The 20,813-nt window shown below is 37.9% G+C and overlaps 1 pseudogene; it reads right to left on the reverse strand.

Annotated features, from left to right (window-relative positions):
* Positions 1–225: 225 nt before the first annotated feature.
* On the reverse strand, positions 226–346 carry LOC112479863 (annotated as a pseudogene).
* Positions 347–20,813: the final 20,467 nt, after the last annotated feature.

Raw genomic sequence — 20,813 nt, forward strand, 5'->3', positions numbered from 1 at the left:
TCTTTAAGAGAAGGGGCTCTGGTTTCTGCTGGCCCGGCTGTGGCCAGCACAGTGCCTCTGGCACACGATACTCATTAGATATATGTTGAGCCTATAAGGATTTAAGTCGAATTTCTTGCAGGAGAAGTAGAATAATACAGTAGTTAAGACAGTGGGCTCAGAAGTCAAATGGGTTAGATTTATTTATTGTTTAGTTTTTTTTAAATTTTTAATTAATTAATTAAACACCTACAGCACCCAGTATTCCTAGGTGGTCTCCCATCCAAGTACTAACCAGGCCTGACCCTGCTTAGCTTCCAAGATCAGACAAGATCTCAGGTGCGTTCAAGGTGGCATGGCCGTAGATGATGGGTTAGATTTAATTCCATTTCTATCTGTGAACCTATGTGAGGTACACAGATCTCAGGTGCGTTCAAGGTGGCATGGCTGTAGATGATGGGTTAGATTTATTCCATTTCTATCTGTGAACCTATGTGAGGTACACAATGTAGCTATGCTTTCATTTCTGTTGTTTTCTTGTTTTGTTTTAATTGTAGGGGTTTTTTTTGGGGGGGGGGTTGGTTTTGTTTTTTCTCCAGTTTTATTGAGATATAATTAACATATAATATTGTGTTAGTTTAAGGTGTACCACATAACGATTTGATATATGTATATATTGCAAGAAGATTACCACAGTAAGTTTAGTTAACATCCGTCATCACCCATAGTTACGAAATGTTTTTCTTGAGATGAAAACTTTTAAGATCTTCTCTCTTAGCAACTATATCACCATGCTATACATTCCAACCCCAGGGCTTAATGAATCCTATAACTGGAAGTTTGCACCTCTTGACCACATTTACCCATTCATTCTACTCCTTCCTCCTCTACCCCCTACCTCTGGCGACCACCAGTCTCTTCTCAGTGTCTATGAGTTTGATTTTTTTTTTTAGATTCTGCTTATAAGTGAGATAATACAGTATTTGCCTTTCTCTGACATTTCACTTACGCTTTAATTTCTTCGTCTTTTAAAAAATCGTATTCTTATTTTTATGCACAGTCCTGCAGGTCATTGCTTTGAACTGGGCTCGGCTGGGTAGTTCTGGCCTCCTCTGGTGTTTCATCCTCTTACGAGGACACCAGTCCTATCAAATTTAGGGGCCACCTCTACGACCTCGTTTAACCTTTATTACTTCCTTATAGGTCCCGTCTCCAAATGCAGTCACACTGGGGTTTAGGGCTTCATGATACGAAGTGGGAGTGGGACACAATCCGGTCCATAGCACCAAGTCTACACCTCAAGGGGCCTTATGAGCTTCAACTCTCTCTCTCAGGACCTACATCCAACTTGAAACAAGACTTGACTAGCCTGCCAGAGCGGAGCGACCACCTGGAGCACAGATAAGCTGCTCCCGTGAGGCCACCTGAGACCTCCTGAGACCTCCAGCCAACCTAGCCACTGTGGATGCAGGAGAGAGCCTAGATGAGACCAGAACCACCCAGCTGGGTGCAGTCCAAAGTGGTAAACTGCAGAATTGGGCATGGAAAGTTACTGTTGGTATTTTAAGCCACTAAGTTTGGGGGCAGCTTGTTAGGCAGCAAAAGCGAACTGATTTGGCAGATTTTACTTTTTTCCCCATTTTGTTGATGAGAAATGGAATCTCAAAGAAATTAAGTGATCACTCAAGGTTTTATGGCTGGGCAGTCTTAAAGATCTAAGTCTTCTGAATTCAAATCCTTTGTTTTCTCCATTGTCCTCTGATTCTAATCCGGGAAGGATGGACTCAGAGTCTGGAGACATAAATGCATTAAAGTGGGCAATTTATGATGCAACTGTTCTTAGCAGGTCAATTCCTAATGTGCTGGACTTTAGAGTGAGTGTGTATGTGAATAAGTGCGGGCGTGTGTGGTGCGTGTATGTGTAGATGTACTGGTACCTGTATTTTCTGTGAAGGGTACAGGCCCAGGGATGATCAGGCTACGTTACCCCAAGTGAATGATAGCTCATTGGCTGTAATACACCAGGCCCTGCATGTTTATGTCAGCCTGACTGGAACAGCTGCCAGGTAAAAGTGAGCATAAGCTTCAATGTGCTCCTTAGCTACGGACCTCACGGAGAGTGTTTCTCAACCCTTTTCCATGAAATGCTGAACACTGTTATAAAACCTCAGGTCAGGAGGAGAGCAAGGCTGCAGAGAGAACCTCACCGAGATGGAAGATGATCACTATTTGAAAAGATTAATGGACAAGGGCCATGAAGAGGGGCTTCCCCAGCATTGACCTCTCTTCCTGCGTTAACAGTCATATTCCTCAGCCTCCTACTGCAAAATCTTTGGTTTATTTTTAATATGTTACTCTTTAAGACAATGCTATATAAAATAATTTGAACAGAGATTATTTTGCACCTGTGTAAATTTTTTCATAAAATAAAATTGTAGAAGTAGGCGTGCTGGGTCAAAGAATATATACTTCACAACCTTTTTATAGACAAGTTTTATATACAGTCAAACTGCCACGATAAGTGTACCAATTCACACTTGACAGGCAACATCTGAAAGTGACCATTTCACCGTAGCCTCCCCAAGAGAGTGTTATTAAACTTTTGGATTTTAGCGACATAATAGGTGAGAAATGATATGTATGCAAAGTAGTTTTAGTTTATATTTTTCTTATTACGAATAAGCTTAAGCATCTTTTGAAACATTTAATTTCTTTATCTTTGATGTAAACTCTGTTCATATACTTTGTCCATTTTTCTATCATGTTATTGGTTTAATTGTTCTTTAGTTATGAGACATATGCTAGTCTTGTTCCTCTATCTCTGAACTATTGTAGTCTTTAACTTTCTGGTGTTACGTTGTTTTTTCGTGCTTTTGTAAGGTTTTTATGAGTTTTTTTTTTAATGGATTTATTGTGAATCTTCGAATTGTCAATTCCCTAAGTACAGGATCTATGGATCATTTACTTCTTCTTCTATTCTAGCGTAAGGCTGAGTAATAATTTGCTAACAAGAAGTAGTTGGCTTACCGAATAAGCGGGAACAGAACTAAATGTTGTCTGAAGATTGGGAGCTCACCTGCCATGAGTTGAATGATGGCCTCTCAAAAGACTGTCCTAACCCTCGGGATCTGTGAATATAACCTTATTTGGAAGTTGCAGATTCATAAGTCAAGGATCTTAAGGTGAGATTATCCTACATTATCCAGGTGAGCCCCGAAGTCAATACTGTCCTTATACGAGACACAGAGAGAAGAGGAGAAGGCCATGTGAAGAGGGAGGCAGAGGCTGGAGTTAGGCAGCCACAGCCCAAGGAGTGCCCGGAGCCAGCGGAAGCAGGTAGCCACAAGAAGAATTCCCTCCCACGGCCTTCACAGGAAGTGCAACCCTGCCAACGTCTGGATGTCCCAACTCTTGGTCTCCAGAACTGTGAGAGAATAAGTGTGTGTTGTTTTAAGCCGCCAAGTTTCTGGTAATATGTTATGGTCGCCACGGGAAAATAATGGCCCTTCACTCCTTCGGCCTTCCCTCTGCCATGTATTTCACCTGATCGTTAGAGAGAAAGGAATGAAGAAGCTACGAGAAGTACAGGAGAGGAGAGAAAAAGCAGGGTTGTGGGAGAGAAGAGACGGGAGAGGAAAAGAAGGAAGAGAGAAAGAAAAAATGAAACAAAAATAGAGAAAAATGAGGTAAGGATGGGTTGGCATCTGCTCAGATATTTGGCCTTTTCCTTTGTCCTCATCTTTCTCCACAAACGGTCTCTTTCTTCTCTCCCTCAGCCTCACCCAGCCCCCTCAGGCATTCTGTCGCCCTGAGCAAGCTGATTTTTGTGACGTTTAGAGTTTTTTGGTCTCATCCTATGTTTCTGATTTCCAATCCGCAGGCACCAGGGTTAGAAACCTGAGCAGAGGCACATGGTCACCCAAAGAGCTCCCCCTCCACCATTCCATCTGTCACCCTAAGGAGAGGCCTGGGACCCAGGCCCATTCTAGCATTTAGGGTCTTCTGGGCCTACGCAGGGCACTCAAAACCTAGGAAGGATGTCCCGAGCACCCACTTGGAATGCTTCTGCGGTCACATCAGCCCACTCTGTTTGCCACCCACAACACAAGTGAGTGAAACAAAGGAACTAACCCAGAACTGCAAAGTGTGCCTTCTGAAAAAAATTCCAAAAGTTAGAAGAAAGTCGTGATTATTTTCTTGTTTATCTGCGGAGTTTGGCTGAAGGGCTTTTGGCATCTCTGTGCTGCCTCTAGTGGTTGCCGGCAGTAGTGTTCCCCTAAAAGACCTCATTGGTAATTTCCACCCTCACCCATTTTTTGAAATTTCTTGTTTTTATTTAGAAATTTTATTTAGGATTATTTTTATAGAGAGAATATGTTTAAGAATTTTAAGACTTAATTCTATTTTTTTTTCTTTTCTGATCTCCGTTATTTAAAAAAATTATTTCTTAATTTACATATGGTAAATTTCGGTGTGCGGTCCTGTACACCTCTGGTCCCAAAACTGTACACCCCTTTTCTGATGTACGATTTGTGAGTTTTGACAAATTATAGCAAACATCACAGTCAGGATACAGGCACTTCCTTCACTCCAAAAGTTCTTACATACTTCAGCTTCAGCTTTTTCAACTTCAGCTTTTTTCAAATCACCCCCTCAACGCACACATCCGTAAATCACAGCAAAAAATCTTTGATCTTATTTCTATCCCTACAACGTTGTTTCTTCAAGAATTTCATATAAATAGAATCGTATGTAACTTTTTGAGCCTTGCTTCTTTCACTTATTACAATATATTTGATTAACACAGTGCATCTATGTCTCCAGCACATCTACAGTTCATTCCTCTTTACTCCTGAGTAGTATTTCATTTAATGTGTATGCCACTTTATCCATTTGCCCAGCAAAGGATATTTGAGTTGTTTCAGGTTTTTGCAATTATGAATAATGCCACTACAATTATTTGAATACAAGTTTTTGTGTGAACATAAAATTTTTTTCTCTAAGATAAATGCACAGGAGTAAGATCGCTACATTTATATGGCAAGTGTATGTTTAACTTTATAAGAAACTGACACGCTGTTTTCCAGAGTAGCTGGATCATTTTCACTCCCATCAGAAGTATTAGAGTTACAGATACTCCATGTTCTTTTCAGGACTTGGTATTGTCAGTTTTTCTTTTTATATTAAACATTTTAAAAGGTATGTAAAGGTATCTCACTGTGGTTTTAATTTGCATTTTCCTAATAATTTTGAGCATCCTTTCATGTGTTTATTTACTATCCATATAGCTTTTTAGTGAAGTGTCTGTTCAAATCTTTTACCCACTTTTTCTTTTAGAGATTTTTCTTGTTGAGTTTTGAAAGCTCTTTATATATTAGAGATATAATTTTTGTCAGTTATATGATTTGCAGATATTTCCTCCCAGTCTGTAGCTTGTCTTTTATTCTTTTAACAGTATCTTTCACAAAGCAAAAGTTTTTAATTTTGTGAATCCCAAGTTAGCAATTTTTCTTTTATGTATTAGACCTTTAATGTCATATCTAAGAATTTTTTGCCAACACAAGGTCATGAAGATTTTTTTTTATGATTTCTTCCAAAAGTTTTGTTTTACCTTCAGATCTATGAACCATATTAAGTTAATTTTCATGCAAAGATGCATTGACATTCATTTTCACCTTTGTACGTTATTCAATTGTTACAGTATTATTTGTTCAAAAAAAATACTTTCTCCAGTAAATCATCTTTGCACCTTTGTCAAAAAATATGTTGGATATATTTTAATGGATCTATTTATGCACTCTAAAATCATTTCATTCTTCTTTATGTCTATTCTTTTACAAATGCCCCACTGTCTCAATCACTGTGGCTTCATAGTAAGTCTTAACATCAAGTAACATGAGTCTTCCCATCTGGTCTTTCTTTTCCAAAATCATTTTGTATACTCTAGCTATTTCAGCTTTCCAAATAATGTTTAAAATCATATTGGCAAGAACTAAAAAAAAAAAAATCCTGCTGGAATTTTTATTAGGATTATAATAAATACGTAGATAACTTTGGGGAGAATTGGCATCTTGATACTTAGTCTTGACCACACAAACACAATATGTCTCTCCATTTAGTTCTTTTTAAATTTCTTTCATCAATATTTTGTAGTCATTAGCATGAAGATGCTGTAAATACTTTGTTATATTTATGCTCTAAGTATTTCATTATTTTTGGAGCCATTATAAATGGCACTTCTTATTTTTTTAATTTCAACTTCCAACTGTTCATTGCTAGTATATAGGAATATAATTTATTTTTAAAATATTAACTTTTTTGGATAATTAACTATTAAGCTGATCACTCTTCACTAGCCCCACAGAAAAGTACTATTTTTATTTTGTCTAGGATTTTTTTTTTTTGTGATTACCATGAAAGCAAAAGTCTTTTGCATCTTTTTATATTCTTACTGGAAGTGGAAGTCTTTTTTTTAATAACCCTGCTTTGACATCTCTGACAATTCTGGTTAAAAATGGCAGATTAAGTCAACAATTTACTGTCTATCTCTTCCAAAATCATACTGTCAGGATCATAAAGCAGTACAAGAGGGAATAAATTGATACTAGTGGTAAGAATGGAAAGAAAAAATATATTTGTCAACTAGAAATTGTGATAGATTTATGGAGACCAAAAAAAAATTGTATTAATGAATAATTATAGTAGAGGGCAGATTTAAGTACTCGCTCAGATTTAATGTTCTCAGGGTCTTCCTTCCTTATATATCCGGAGATACCTTGAGATCAGACATTATATGCAAAGGATCAACAAGAAGAATAATGACAGTTTATCAAAACAATTGCAAGACAGGACATAATAACATAACATGTTTAAAAAGCTGAAAAAAAAACAACTGAAAGTTGACCACATTCCCAGATCAAGAGATGGGTCCTCATTAAAATTTAAAACAATTTTACGGTTATCTTGTTCTCCTTCCCAATGACTGGTTCTGCAATCCAAGCTAAAACTAAGCCAAGCAAAGTATTTCCTTGCTGACTATTACTGGTGTAGGACTGAGTACTGGACTTTTATCCCATAGTCAGAGGAGAGCCTCTTTGTGTTCACTATTGGGACCCGGGCAAGAAACCATGCAACTCCATTTGCTGTTGAGAATTACAGTCTGGCCACCAGCCTAAGATAACTTAGTCCTGTGGATGGCAATACCAGGTCCTCAAAAACACTTCTTGAGAACACTATGCTCTATGAAATAATTGGCTAATTTTCTTAAAGCCGGTGGATTTGGGGTTTCTCTTACTTGCAGCCGAAAAAAACATAATAATTGATACAATGTCTTAGGGTTCTTGTGCCATTTTTTTTTTCCTTCTTGAAATGCTCTTTCTCTAATCTTAGCATAGCTATCTAGCCCTCACTGTGCTTATCAGCCTGCTGAAGTTCTTTGCACAGCACTTATCATCACCTGTTATTTTGTCCATCCTTTGGTTTATTATCTGCCCCTCCCCACCAGAATGTGAGTGTCCTAAGTACAGGACTTTGTCTTATTGATATATCCCAAGTGTCCACTGCATGTGCTGGCCCAGAGTAATTACTCAGTAAATACATAGTGCATGAAAGAAGACGTAACAAAACCACTACTCTGTTGCATAATTTAAAGAAGTCCATTTGTAATGACAGAATTTTGAAATATCTTAGAGCAGATGGAGGTCTAGGGGTTATCGATCTTCAGTTCTCTGAGCATATCTGAAGGGTACAGCACAGGCCAAGGCTATGAGTCTCAACTGGAAGGGATGCCCTCTCGGGATGCGGGGGATCAGAATGGAGAGGGAGGAGAGGGACCTAGGGAAGACTTTATGGTGTGAGAAATCCTTCCAGGAGATAAGCCTTTTCTAGGGACACATGCTCATGCTCTCCTTCTTCTAAGCTTCTTCCATGCTTACTCCCAAAGCCTCTTTGAAAAACACTGACCTGGTCCGAATCCTTCCTTTTAGAGAGCGTGATCCTAAAAGGTTAACGATTTGCCCAGAGTCAAGCAGTTAGTGGCTCAGTTAGAAATCAGTATCACTGTCCTATAGGATCAAATAAGAAGCATTGAGAGAACCAGACTGTCAGGATCCATGTCTCTGGAGAAGGGCTCTGCACAAAGATTTGAGGAGTGTAGTGTAGTGGTTAAGAGCAGGGGCTTGGGAGCCAGCCCATTCTGGGCTCGAATCCCGCTTTGTGACTATGGACAAGTCACTAACCTACGTAAGTTTCATTTCCTCATAAACAAGTACTGGATTTAATGAAATAGTCAATAGCCACCTAAAACTCAGCACATCAAAACTTAAATGTTCTATTTGCCCTCACTCCAAAACCTGCTCCTTCTCTTCTGTTCCTAATTTTACGAAATGCCAACGTCCTCTCCCAGAAACCTAAGCAGATGCTTGGCAATACCTTTCTTTCTCCCTCAACCTCCACTATGCCCATGTTTGGGGGTCTAACAAATCTACATTCCAAATGTTTTTTGAATCAAATCACATTTTATCCTTCCCCGTTGTCACTCCCCTAGTGTCAAGCTATCATCACTTTTTTGCCAAATGACTTCAAGTTTACTAACTTGTTTTGTTGTCAATGGTCGTGCACACTGCCATCATTTATCTACACGGTAGAAGTGTAACCTTTCTGCTGTACATATCCGATCAGGACACTATCCTCTCTGATCCCAAGTTTCAGCTCCTCGATGTGGCTCAAACTTTCCTCCCAAGCATGTGTTTTATTATTTCCATGTTTGTACTCTCTGGTCCTGCCATATATTGGAATTTTTTCGGTCCTTCCGAAGAGTCGTGCATATTCTACCCTCTAGCTATTTCTTCATGCTCATTCTTCTTCTGGAAATAGTCTTGGACTTCTTTTTGTGGCCAATTCATCTTTTTTATGTGTTCTGATACCACTTCATCCAGGGAGTCTTGTGTGATACACACTTTTTCCTTCTGCTCCAATAAACTCGGGGTCAGACATCCCCCAGTGCGCTTCTACGACAGCTCTGCTTCTCTCATCACAGCCCTCATGACACTGTATCATAACTGCTGCTCTGTCTACACCTCGTCACTAACCATAAGCTCTATAAGGCCGGGGACTGTGCATCATATGTTCACTATTGTATCTCAGGTGCCTAGCATATGCTAGGCACATAATGGCTGTTTAACAAATGTTATCTAGTGTCGTCGTCATCATCATGATGATCAAATAAACTCATGGTTTACTTAAATGCTAAGCATAATGTTTGGTTGATAATAATAAATAGTACTTTTAATTATTTAATATTCTTCCTCATTTTCTTCATCAAAATGTAATGTTTCTGAGCACGTAGTTATAACAGAACTCAAAGCAAAACACAATTACATTTCTCCGGTATTATCATAAAATAACAAGTAATAAAAATATACAATACTTAGCCTCCACGTGTAGACATGGAAGTTCTATGATATTTCCTCCCTCAATTCTTGAGAAGGAGCAAAAATATTACTGGGAGTTCTCCTGCACTCTGTTGACTCAATAGAGTGAAGGTCAAAGATTAGTCTATGCGTTTAAAAAATTCTTTCTGTTAACAAATCATTTAAACATCAACCACACCTTAACTACCTCAAGAACAGATACATTCTTAGATGATGAGCAGCTTGTGATAGGCATCCTTATCTTTCCTAATTCTCTTACTTTGAACACAGTATTAAATGGCAAAGGTCTTATTATAAGCATTGCTCCCTCTCCTATAAAGTTGAGAGAGGCACATTAATTATAATTGAGTTTTAAGGTAACACAAGATCATGTAAGGAACTCGACTGAAAATATTGACTGTCTGAAGCAGAAAAAAATAATCAGCTAAATTATTTAGCAAAATCTTATTTTCTTTAAACTAATTCTAGAAATATACTTAAGACAAATAATTTCTTTTCGATGAGGGATAAAAACTTGAAAGAACTACTAATTTTCACTCTGTTCAGGTAGATTCTAGGAGGCACTGTAGGTTTTGAATTTGCAGGGAATGGCATAGTAGTTTCTTTTTTCTAATTAGCAAAATTAAGTGATAAGAATACATCATAAAAGCACTGTTTCTATACAAAACTATTTCATTTATTTCACAAGAAAAAATAATATATGCTGAATAGTAAGAGAAATGTTGAGTTTTTTAAATTAATTTCATTCTATGAAGTCAGGTTACATGGATATTTGGTCTTGTCCTCTCATATCTAACATTTTGAGTAAGTAAAATATTTCTGTGTGAAATCTTAATCTCTGCATTTCAAGACTTCCAGGAAACATTACTTAGCAAAGTCATGTATTTATAGATAGGTCTCAATGTAATAAACTGTAAGTTAAGAAAAGTCTGAATGTACAGAACAGATGACTTAGGGACAGAAATTATTTTTATTACCAAAATACTCTACAAAAAGATTTGCCAAAATTATTCTTGAATTCAAAATGACCATAGTGTTTGTAGGTGCAGAAAAGATAAAAGAGAAAAGTTTCCAAAATGAGACTATGAGGGCCCAAATTGAAGATAAATTTATAAGTAAATAAAAATGACTTGACTCTATAATGTAAGCTAGGAAAAAATATGATTTGCTTATCGGAGATACTTATAAAATCTAATAAAAGGAAACATATAATTTTCTACATAGCAGATTATATGTTTGGAAGATTTTGCCCCTCCAAAAACAAAAAACAAACCAAAAAAACCAAAAAACTTTAGTTGGGTTAAAATATAAACAAATATAAACAGAGGACATTAGCTAAATTGGTTATAGAAATGTCACAATGTTGATTAAGCCAATAGTCTATTTCTACCTCATTTTTTCACAAAGGGTGTTGAAGAGTTTTTAAAAATAACAAAAAAAAAAAACAATAAAATAAATATTTAGACACCCAGAGCAAAAGAAATTATAGCCTTATACCAAGTTATGTAATAAACATTTTTTATTTCATTTTATAATTGATTACTGAAAGCAAAAAAAAAAAGGCTGTAATTTTTGGAAGCGGGGAGGGGGTGATTGAGTGGTAGGACGGGAGTAGCTGATTGGGAGGGGGGCAGATTTTATAGTCCCTAAAATATCTTTAGAACAACTAAAAAACATGATACCAATCAACATCACTTGTCAAACACATTTTCTTATATGGAAAAATATAAATTAGTTCCATATCTTTTAGTTAAATAGAAAAACATTTCTCTTCGATGCTGACATTTCTCTCATTGCTTAAAATATTGAGCATAGTTTTTAAAGAATAAAATTTGATAAGATATTGAATTATTAACCTACTTTGAACACCATGTTTTTATCAGACTTTGGGCACCCACGATCTTTGTTTGACTTAAGGTTGGGGACCACATCTTGTTTTCTCTGTGTCTACAACATAATAGGGGTTCAGTAATACGTGTTAAGTGCATGATTAACAAATTAACCATACCTGCAATCTCTTGAGGATGACGTGGAGGAAAATTAACATATTCTTCAACCAACCAGGACTGAATAGGACTACTGTCAGACCCAGTATGATGTGTTACTTACAGTATGATGTCTCATGCATTTTTCAGGGTCTACATAAAGCACATTAGAAGTCCCTCTAATGTCAAGATCATCTGAAAAAACCTCAAGATTATCTCGAATAGTCCAGCCGGAAGCATAGAGTTCAGGAATATTTCACCTAAAAGGGATCCTAAAGAATATTTTGTCCAACCTCAACCTTGGCAGATAAGGAAATTCAGGCCTAGTGGGGTCACTTGCCTGGTTGATACAGACAATTAACATCATCAATGTAAATAACACCCTGCCTCTCAGTCTAGGGCTGGCTCTTTCTACCACACAGGCCACTTTTTATAATTTAATTATGGAGATGACCAAATAAGAAATGAAAACTATATCTTATTTTTTCACCATTGTTTTTAGTTAATTTCTTTCCCAAATTTAAAATGTGTTGAAATAGGATCTGGTCAAACACGGAGAATAGGAAGATGCTGGAAAATCCTGGAAGATAACTGCTGAGGCAGATAAATGAGACGGACAAATGTCTTGCTCCATCTCACATGGCAGCAGGGAAAGGAGTGGATTTGGGAGGATTTGAGTTTGACTTTTACAAGATAGCGTCTGGTCTTTGCAAGATCTGACTCAGTTTGAGTTGTTTTTCAAGGGTACCGGTTATGTTGACATGGCAAAGAGATTTGGATAGAATATTATGTCCAAAAGCCCATTCATCAACTAGATAACAAACTCGTGGGCAGATTTCTGGAGTAAAAATGTTGCTTGGAATGTACTCATATTTCAAGTAAATGTTTTTGCAATAACATTCGCAAACTATTCTAGCCCACACACACCCATGCTTCTAAGCAGTAGTTAAGCAACTTTATCACACTGGTGCAATCAAATCATTGCTGATCAAAAATATTGCTAGCAAAACAAAAGATCAGTTATAGAAGCTGTAAGCCCTAATTTAGAAAAATGAAGTTTATTGAATGTTTTCTCCAAGTATCACTGAACAATATAGAATTAAGTTTTCAGGGCTTCACTGAATTAGGATAAGGCCCCACACAAAGGCACACACACATTATATATACATACACACTATGCATACAAACATGCAATCGATTCTTGGTATTCATGGTAGTTCTGTTCTGTAGAGTTGTCACAAACACTGAATTAGCAAATATTGAACCATTGCTCCTAGGAGAAATATAGAGTTAGGTTCCTATGTGCCTCTTGTCACAACATTTTCATCAAGTAATCAATACATAATCTTGTTTTATGTGTGTTTCTGTTTAAAGACGATGTTTAATATACACTGTTGTTTCATTACCATTGACCTCATGGCCAACATCACTTGTGCCTGAACAAAGCTTATCTAACACATGTATTTTTCTCCGTAGGACACATCACAGCCTTCCTGTGCTCAGCAACACTGGACCACACTTCAGATACATGAGGGCCATTTTAAACAGCAAAATTCCCAACAGAAAGTACCAAAATGTGAATAACGTGGCACTAAATGGACCACGAAAAGGACACATGTTTATGGTATCAGAGCTGAAACAAGAAAGCAGAGTGTCACTTTGTTTGAAATCAGCTGGGAAAATGAGCATCAGGTGACCCAAGTTTTTCGCTGCTCTGTGTGTATGTGTGAATGAGCACAAAGTACCATGAGTATGGATTTGGGGGCTTACAAATACATTTTAATACAGTTCATGGTATGGATTCTGTGAATTCAGAAATACGAATTCTGTGAAAAATAAAGACCAACTGATCACGTGTATTGTATGCATACATGGATGCGTACATGTATTCATGTGGGCTTTTCTCTGATGGCCAAATAAGATTGCACTAGTGTGGTTGGCAGTTATGACTATTTGCAGCCACGGTGTCATTTCTAATACATAACAAGAGCATGTTATTCCTACATAGCAGTTTGACTATTAGGGCAGCCCTACATTTTGGGGTGTTTAGACAGCTACAAAGTTTCCATTCTTCTTACTCCTGCAGAGTCTTAAAATGGCACCTTGTCTTCTGCCTCTCAAAAACCACCCTCTTTCTCTCTGATATTCTTTAAATGAGAAAATGCTGAGATTCCTATTTTTGAAAGTAAAGGAAATCTGAAATTTGAAAACTTTATCTTTCTGGAGTTGGGAAGAGTACAAGCCTATAGCCTTGTCCTGGTCGGAGGCCCCCAGGGCTTTTTGTGTTACTTGGCATGAATCTAATAAAGAGGGAGGGCTGTATAGACTTGAGGCCTAAATATTACCTGGCTCTATTTATTTCCTGTGTGATCTTCATTTGTCAAATGAGAATAATAATGTCCACATCGTGGTGGTGTTAAGAGAAGCAGAACCATGCATGTTAAGTACTTGCATTTTGCTCTCCTCATTAATAAAAGCAATAACAATCATACTCATACTAAACATGGAGAATATAGTAAATTCAGCCCAAAGAGGATGCAAAGGCAATTTAACAAAATAAACATCTCCCTCTGTCACACTAGATTTGGGTCCATTGATTTGAAAGTAGAGCATGGATGTCGTGTGCCCCTATAGAACCTTGTCACGATAAGCTTGAGCCTGTGGCTGGACTGGTCTCTTCAACACACTTGTGTGCCATTCACTCTGGGTGACAAAGACATCAGCTATTCCAAGAGCATTAATTGTCACCCCGCCCTCTGCTCTAGGGTTCAAGGTCCATGTAAATGATTCCACAAAAGAGACCTGATCTTAACTCAAGGTCAAAGTAAGGAGCGTGCAGTGCTGATGAGGCTGTTTCTATGCCTCTCTCTGTTCTTCGCACTTCTTGGTTTGGCCATACCTCTTGCACCCATATCACCACCTCCCAGCTAGTGATTCTCATCTGCTATTGCTTAAGCATAAAGAATAGAAAATTTGAGACTAAGGAGTTGTGATAGGAAAAGAAGTTTGCCTGAAAAAAACTGCAGAAATCAGAATAGAAACATATGTAAAGACATATGTTCATATATATTACATATCTAATGTACGTATAATATATAAAGAGAGATCCAGACATTTGCTATAAATCTCAGAAAATAAGAGTAAAATTGCTTGAAGTCACATTTTCCTATGCAAAATGAGAGGGGTCCACAAACAAAATCTCCAGCAGCCTCGCATGAGAAGGAGTTTCCTGTCACTGGAGATGATTAGGAAAGACCCGGGGACAACTTGTCAGGTCTGCAGCAGTGAGTATTGGCTCATTTCCCCATTCACTCGGTCATCAGTTGCAGAGCATCTATAGTGTGGCAGTCACTGCAGGCAGCACTGTGGTCTTTGCTTTGGGTCATTGCCTAGAGCCATCATTTAGGTGATTTCTTTAGAGACTTCCAGTATCTTCCAACTTAGGGATTCTATAATTCTGTATCTCTACATTCATGGCTGACACCAGGTACCACTGTTAAGATCCCACTGGCTATTAAAATAATGAAATATTTATATACTGATTAAAACACAGCCACTGTGGACCTGCCATGTGCTCCATCTCCCAGGAACCCTGGAGCTCTCTAAGATCTGGTAAGTAAAAAGTTAACATCTATCCTGTGAGAGCGACTCTAGGACCTGGTCATTCTAGTGGTTTGGTGCCTATGTTTTACCAATTGCTAGTTTTAATATCACTTATCCTTACATCGGTTTCTCTCAAACTTGTTAGACTTTGTAAAATTTCTCTTGCTCATCTAGGCCACCTACTCCCACACCTTTTCAGAGAGGAAATCGATGAAAACAATGGAGTGTTTTGTAGAAACAAATGGGAGACGGAATAATCGTGTATACATCCATCTGCTTTCATAAGAGAATTGGATGATTCTTACAAGAAACACACAAGTATCTCAAAAATCAAGTTATTGAAATATGATAGACCTCGAACATTGTTGACAAAAATATTCACCACTACCCACTATTAAGTTAATCAAACTATCTATAACTAAACTAAACTAGCAGTAATATATAAAGTATAATTACATTAAATATATAATTAAATCTTTATATTATTTTCTACATTAGATTTTATATAATTATGTAAAAGTGGGAATTCTCCAGTTACAGGGAGGTGATATCTCCAGGCGCCAGCCCCAGAAGGAGCACAACATTCCAAGGTGCAGATGATAAAACTGTCTACTAGGCCCTGTTTGATCTGAGAGCTCCCCGGATACATTTATCTTTGTACAAAGCGTCAACGGCTAACTTCTGCTTCTTGTAATCTGCTTATTCAAGGATGTAGTAGGAGGCTTTATAAGCCGCCTCCTCTGGAAGCTCGGGGCTGATCTCCTCTAACCCTGTGAGGTAGAGAGTCAGTCGCCAGCCGGCTAATAAAGGCTCATAATTCATCTCAGTTGGCTCTGTGGGTCTTAGAATCGTTCACGCCATAACAATTAAATATAATTAAAATATAATACTTTTTTAAAAACAAAAACCTCAATCAAAAATTACAGTCACCTAAGACAGAATGACAAAGAATGCTCTCCCAAATGGCTGGAATCGCAATTATCTGAACGTCCACATTCACAATAGAAGCCTTTTGCCCTTATAAGAACTGAGTGACAGCGACTTCAACAGAAGACTGAATGAGAGCGGTCAGTGAACCTTAGAATAGGAGGGAGTAAAAAACTCTGCTGTTTGAGAACTCTGCTATTTAAACGCCTTACCTTAAGGCGGTAACTGCAGAATTCTAAGGAAGAGATATTTTTTAATGGGCTTTCTGCTTCTGCATCATCTGGGCGGGAGTGGTTTTCACAGAGCAAGGCTGAAATTTCTCTGTAAAAAGGCTACCTTCTGTGCACAGAGATACACATTTGCTGTGCTGAGGGCTCCTGGGTAATTTTAACATTGCGCTGGGGACCAAGGAGTGGGGATTCCGTGAAGAGAGAGGATGGAGAAGAGGCTCTGATGTGCAGGGAGCAGACGCCAGCCAGGAGCAGGAGAGACACCGTGTTAGTGATGGCGACAGGCTGATGGCCTTTGGTCTGCTGCCCGGTTTTCCTTCTGCACTACAAAGCCGCATGCAAGCCTCCAATCTTCGATCAAGTCGGCTATGCCAACGGCCTTGCTTGGTGATCCCTGGGAAATTAGGAAGGAGCTGGAAAGAGAAGTCTCAGGTTTGCAGACTGATGGCAAAATCACTGGAGGTAACGAGGTAACCAACGAGAAATCAGGAGCAGCTGAGCAAAACAAGCGGGGACGGGAGACACCGGAAATTCGCGGGAAGCGCTTCTGCGAGGAGGGCCGAGTCACTTTATTTGGATTTGGAAGGATGGAAAACGTGCGGAAAATTGAATTGCTCTAGAAACAGTCCCGTTTTATCAATATCAAATCGTAATGAACCTTCCTAATTTATTTAGGAGGGTAGCTGTTGTGCATCACTAAGTCTTACATAAAAATGAAATTCTTGGAAGTACGGGTCAGCCACCCCCAGGCTCCGACGCCAACACCGAAGGTGGACTCGCTTTTGTTTTTATTGGTCAGTGGCCGTCAGAGGACGCTGATGGCCCAGTGTGGCATGGACCGCATTTGGAGGGTACGAGGACTGCCAGTTGCCTTTTTTCTACTCACTCAGTCATCTTAGAAACAATCCCATCCTTACTTAGAGAACCGTCGTGATATCATATCTCAGGTGCTGACCACGAGTGCCCTTGAAGAAGGTCATAATCACAACACTACATAGCCTTTTGGTTTATTAGGATCACATAAATAAATGCACTTTGTAATAATTTCGGAAAATATTAAAATTTATGAAGAAAATTTTAATATTGCCTATCATTTCATCTCCCCAACTCACATTAATATATGGGTGCATTTTTTTCAAACGTTTTTCAATGTATTTTTAAAAACAAAACCAGTATGATACATGATATACAATTTTTATTCTGTTTTGCTTTCCATCGCTAAAAATATATCCTTTGAAAATATAATATGTAATGACTACATAATATTTTAATGTATGAAACTTATTAAACACATTAAACAACTTAGTTATTTCCAAGTTTTTAGTGTTATAAATACATCCAAAATCAAAACGGGCAAATGACATGAACAGGGAACTCATTGAGTTTGAAGGGCAAATGTCTTACACACAAAAAGAGATATTCAAATTATTAATATTAAAGAACTTCAAATTAAACAATAATCAGATTATTTTCACTTATAAATTGCAAAATATCTAAAACCCTTGATAATCCCTGATGTTGGTGAGAACATAGAGAAATACACACTCTCATAAATTAGATAGAAATGTAAATTAATATACTAACTTCTAAGGGCTTTATGGCAATTGCGGTATTGTTCGTAATATAGAAAATTGGAAATAATCTACATGTTTATTGAGAAGGGATTAATTAGATAAATTATAGTAAATTAATATAAAGGGATATTATGGAGTCTTTAGAAAGAATGAGATAGATTATATACATGCTGACACGGAGAGATGTCCAGAATATATTGACGTATTATAAAGTTAAAAATTAAAAGGATTATACAAAATACTTTGTACTCTATACACATACTCGCTTAGTGTGAGGGACTAATTAGTTCCTGAAATAGGAGCTCTAGCTGAGTCAGCTGAGTCAGGTAATTACAGCCCCGCCCTTAGGGAGCTGAATTTCTTACATTCTGCATTGGCAATTGATTCTCCCTGCTCCTGAAATTCTTTGAAATAACAGCATGAGCTACAGTTTATGTCATTGTAGGCGCACTCTTGCAGGAAAGGTGGTGTTTACGATGCCCTTCACGATGTCAAGGAGTTTCTCAGTCACTAGCTGCCCGTTAACCTTTATCCTCTGTCTCCTGGATGCTTTCCATTAAAGTGCCTCGAAAGTTCGTAACACCTTCATTTGAAGTTCTAGCATGATTCTCTTCTTTCCCTTCTTTGGCCCAGATGCAGCACCATTAAACACCAGCAAGTGTATAAGCACTTACGGTAAGTATTAAGTACCAATAAACCTTTTACGAGTCAAGAGTAGGTTAAATTTTCTTCCAGAAGTCAAAATAAGTAGCAGAAACAGAAGCCACAGAAGCATAAATAATATATATTATGTAACAATTACGATAGAAACTCTCATTGGCTAAGAGCATGGAGATAAACCCTCATCGGCCAAGAGTGTACAATTGAATCTGCTCTGCTGGCTCTCATTGGGCTCAGAGTGTAGGACAATACAGAATATAAAGAAAATAGTGGTATACTATAATAGATTTATGTACGTTTTGGAAAATGAGAGAAAAATAATATGTGAAATTATCGTTTGGGTGGATTAAATGAGATACATTCCTATAACCCCATGTTTGTAAAAAGAGGGGAAAAAAGTATTATATTAGAAATAATGTTAATACACGCAAAGAAAACTGGAGAAAATTACACTGACCAATAATACTTTTGTCAGGAATATAGGAATATAAGACATTTTTACTTTGTACATCATATGTTGATGTGCCATTTAAATGCTTTATAGTGAGCATGATTACTCTTGAAAGCATAAAAACAGTAACAACGATCTTTAAAAACATTTCAGTAAGCAATTTTCTACAAATCTTTGTGCCCATTTCTGATTATTTCCTCCTAATAGACTCTTAGGAGTCCTATCTTATTGCCAAAGGTATGTACTCCTCTCAGGCTCCTGATACATTGAGCTATGTTATTTTCCAGGATATTGACCACTTTTCACTTCCATAATTCATTCATTCATTTATTCCTGCATCCAACAAATATTCACCAAGTGCTTCCCATGTGCCTGCTACTCTACCTACAGCTAACATTACCACAGTAAGCAATCCAGGCTTGGTCTCTATACCGTTGTTTAATATATGTGTTTTTTCTATACCACCAAGCAATTTTCTGTCACCAGCTGGGTGTCCTACAATTCAATTCCATTCTGATACTCCCTCCCTGGAAGTAGCATCTGATCCCACAGGTTAAGGACTGTCCCATCCTCCTTCAGATGCCAGTCACAAGCCCAAAGTGCTTCTGATCAACTGTGCTTCTGATCAACGAGCTATAGATCAGAGGTTCTAATGACTGTTTCCCCCACCACCTTGGGTTTGGTTAATTTGCTAGACCAGCTCATAGAACTCAGAGACACCTTTTACTTACTAGATTACTGGTAAAAGGATACTATAAAAAGATGTAACTCTGCAACAGCCAGATGGAAGAGATGCATAGGGCGAGGTTTGGGGACAGGGCCAGAGAGTTCATGCTCTCTGTGAGCACACCACTCTCTCTGAATCTCCACGTGTTCACCAACCCAGAAGCCCTTCAAACCCCGCCCTTTTATGATTTTATACAGGCTTCATTACATAGGCACGATTGATTAAATCATTGGCCATTGGCGATTGAATTCAATCTCCAGTCCCCCTCCTTTCCCTGTAGGTTTAGGGGTGGGAACAGGGACTGGAAGTTCCACCTCTCTAATCATGTGGTTGGTTCCCCTGGCGACGAGCCACAATCCTTAAGCTATGAGGGGCTTCCCCTTGTCCCCTCATTAACATAACAGAAGACATTTTATTCATTCAGGAAATTCCAAAGTTTTAGGAGCTCCATGCCAGGAACCAGGATGAAGACCAAATATATATCTTTTATTATAAATTGCAATATCACAAGGTGTTAAATGGATATGTAATTTAAAAAATTTTTTTGATAAAAGTTTGAAGGAGAGTAAAGGGTGTTATGATAGCCCACTGGTGGAGGAGATGGGGAGAGGAACCTCTTCTGAAAGACTTTCACCTGACTGAATGAGACCCATCCACATTATGGAGGGTAATCTGCTTTACTCGAAGTCTCCTGATTTAAATGTTAATTCCATCTTTAAAACAATCCTTAACAAAACATCTGTGCCGTTTGACAAAATAGCTGGGCATTGTGACCTAGCTAACTTGACACACAAAATCAACCATCACAATTCTTATAGTTCAAAACACTCTGCCACTACGAATTTGGATTTCCTTTCAAAATAAGTTCTTATCTGCATGCATAAAGAATTTTTCGCATCATAAGATTGTTTTTCGAATATGTTGAATTACTGTTTCTATTCTCATTGTTCTTTTTCCTGAAGGAGATCTCTTCACGCTAACCTTCACGTTTGTCATCTTTACCTCATGGCTTGCAGATCATTTTTCTCTTCATTCTCAGAGAGCAGTCAAGCTTACTCTTTGCATTACTAGTTTGATTTTCCATCTTTTTAAATTTTGCTTGTTACTGCAATAAAGAGAATTTTAATTTTTTTTTAAATTTTAAGTATAATTCTTTCTTATCCTAATCAATTGAGCCTTTTATCCACTCCATGCCTATCATTTTCTTCTCATCTTGATACATTCGTGTAGCATGCCTTTCTACACC

Source organism: Pteropus alecto, unplaced genomic scaffold (genome assembly GCF_000325575.1).
Source record: "Pteropus alecto unplaced genomic scaffold, ASM32557v1 scaffold21, whole genome shotgun sequence".
In the NCBI taxonomy this organism is placed as follows: Eukaryota; Metazoa; Chordata; class Mammalia; order Chiroptera; family Pteropodidae; genus Pteropus; species Pteropus alecto.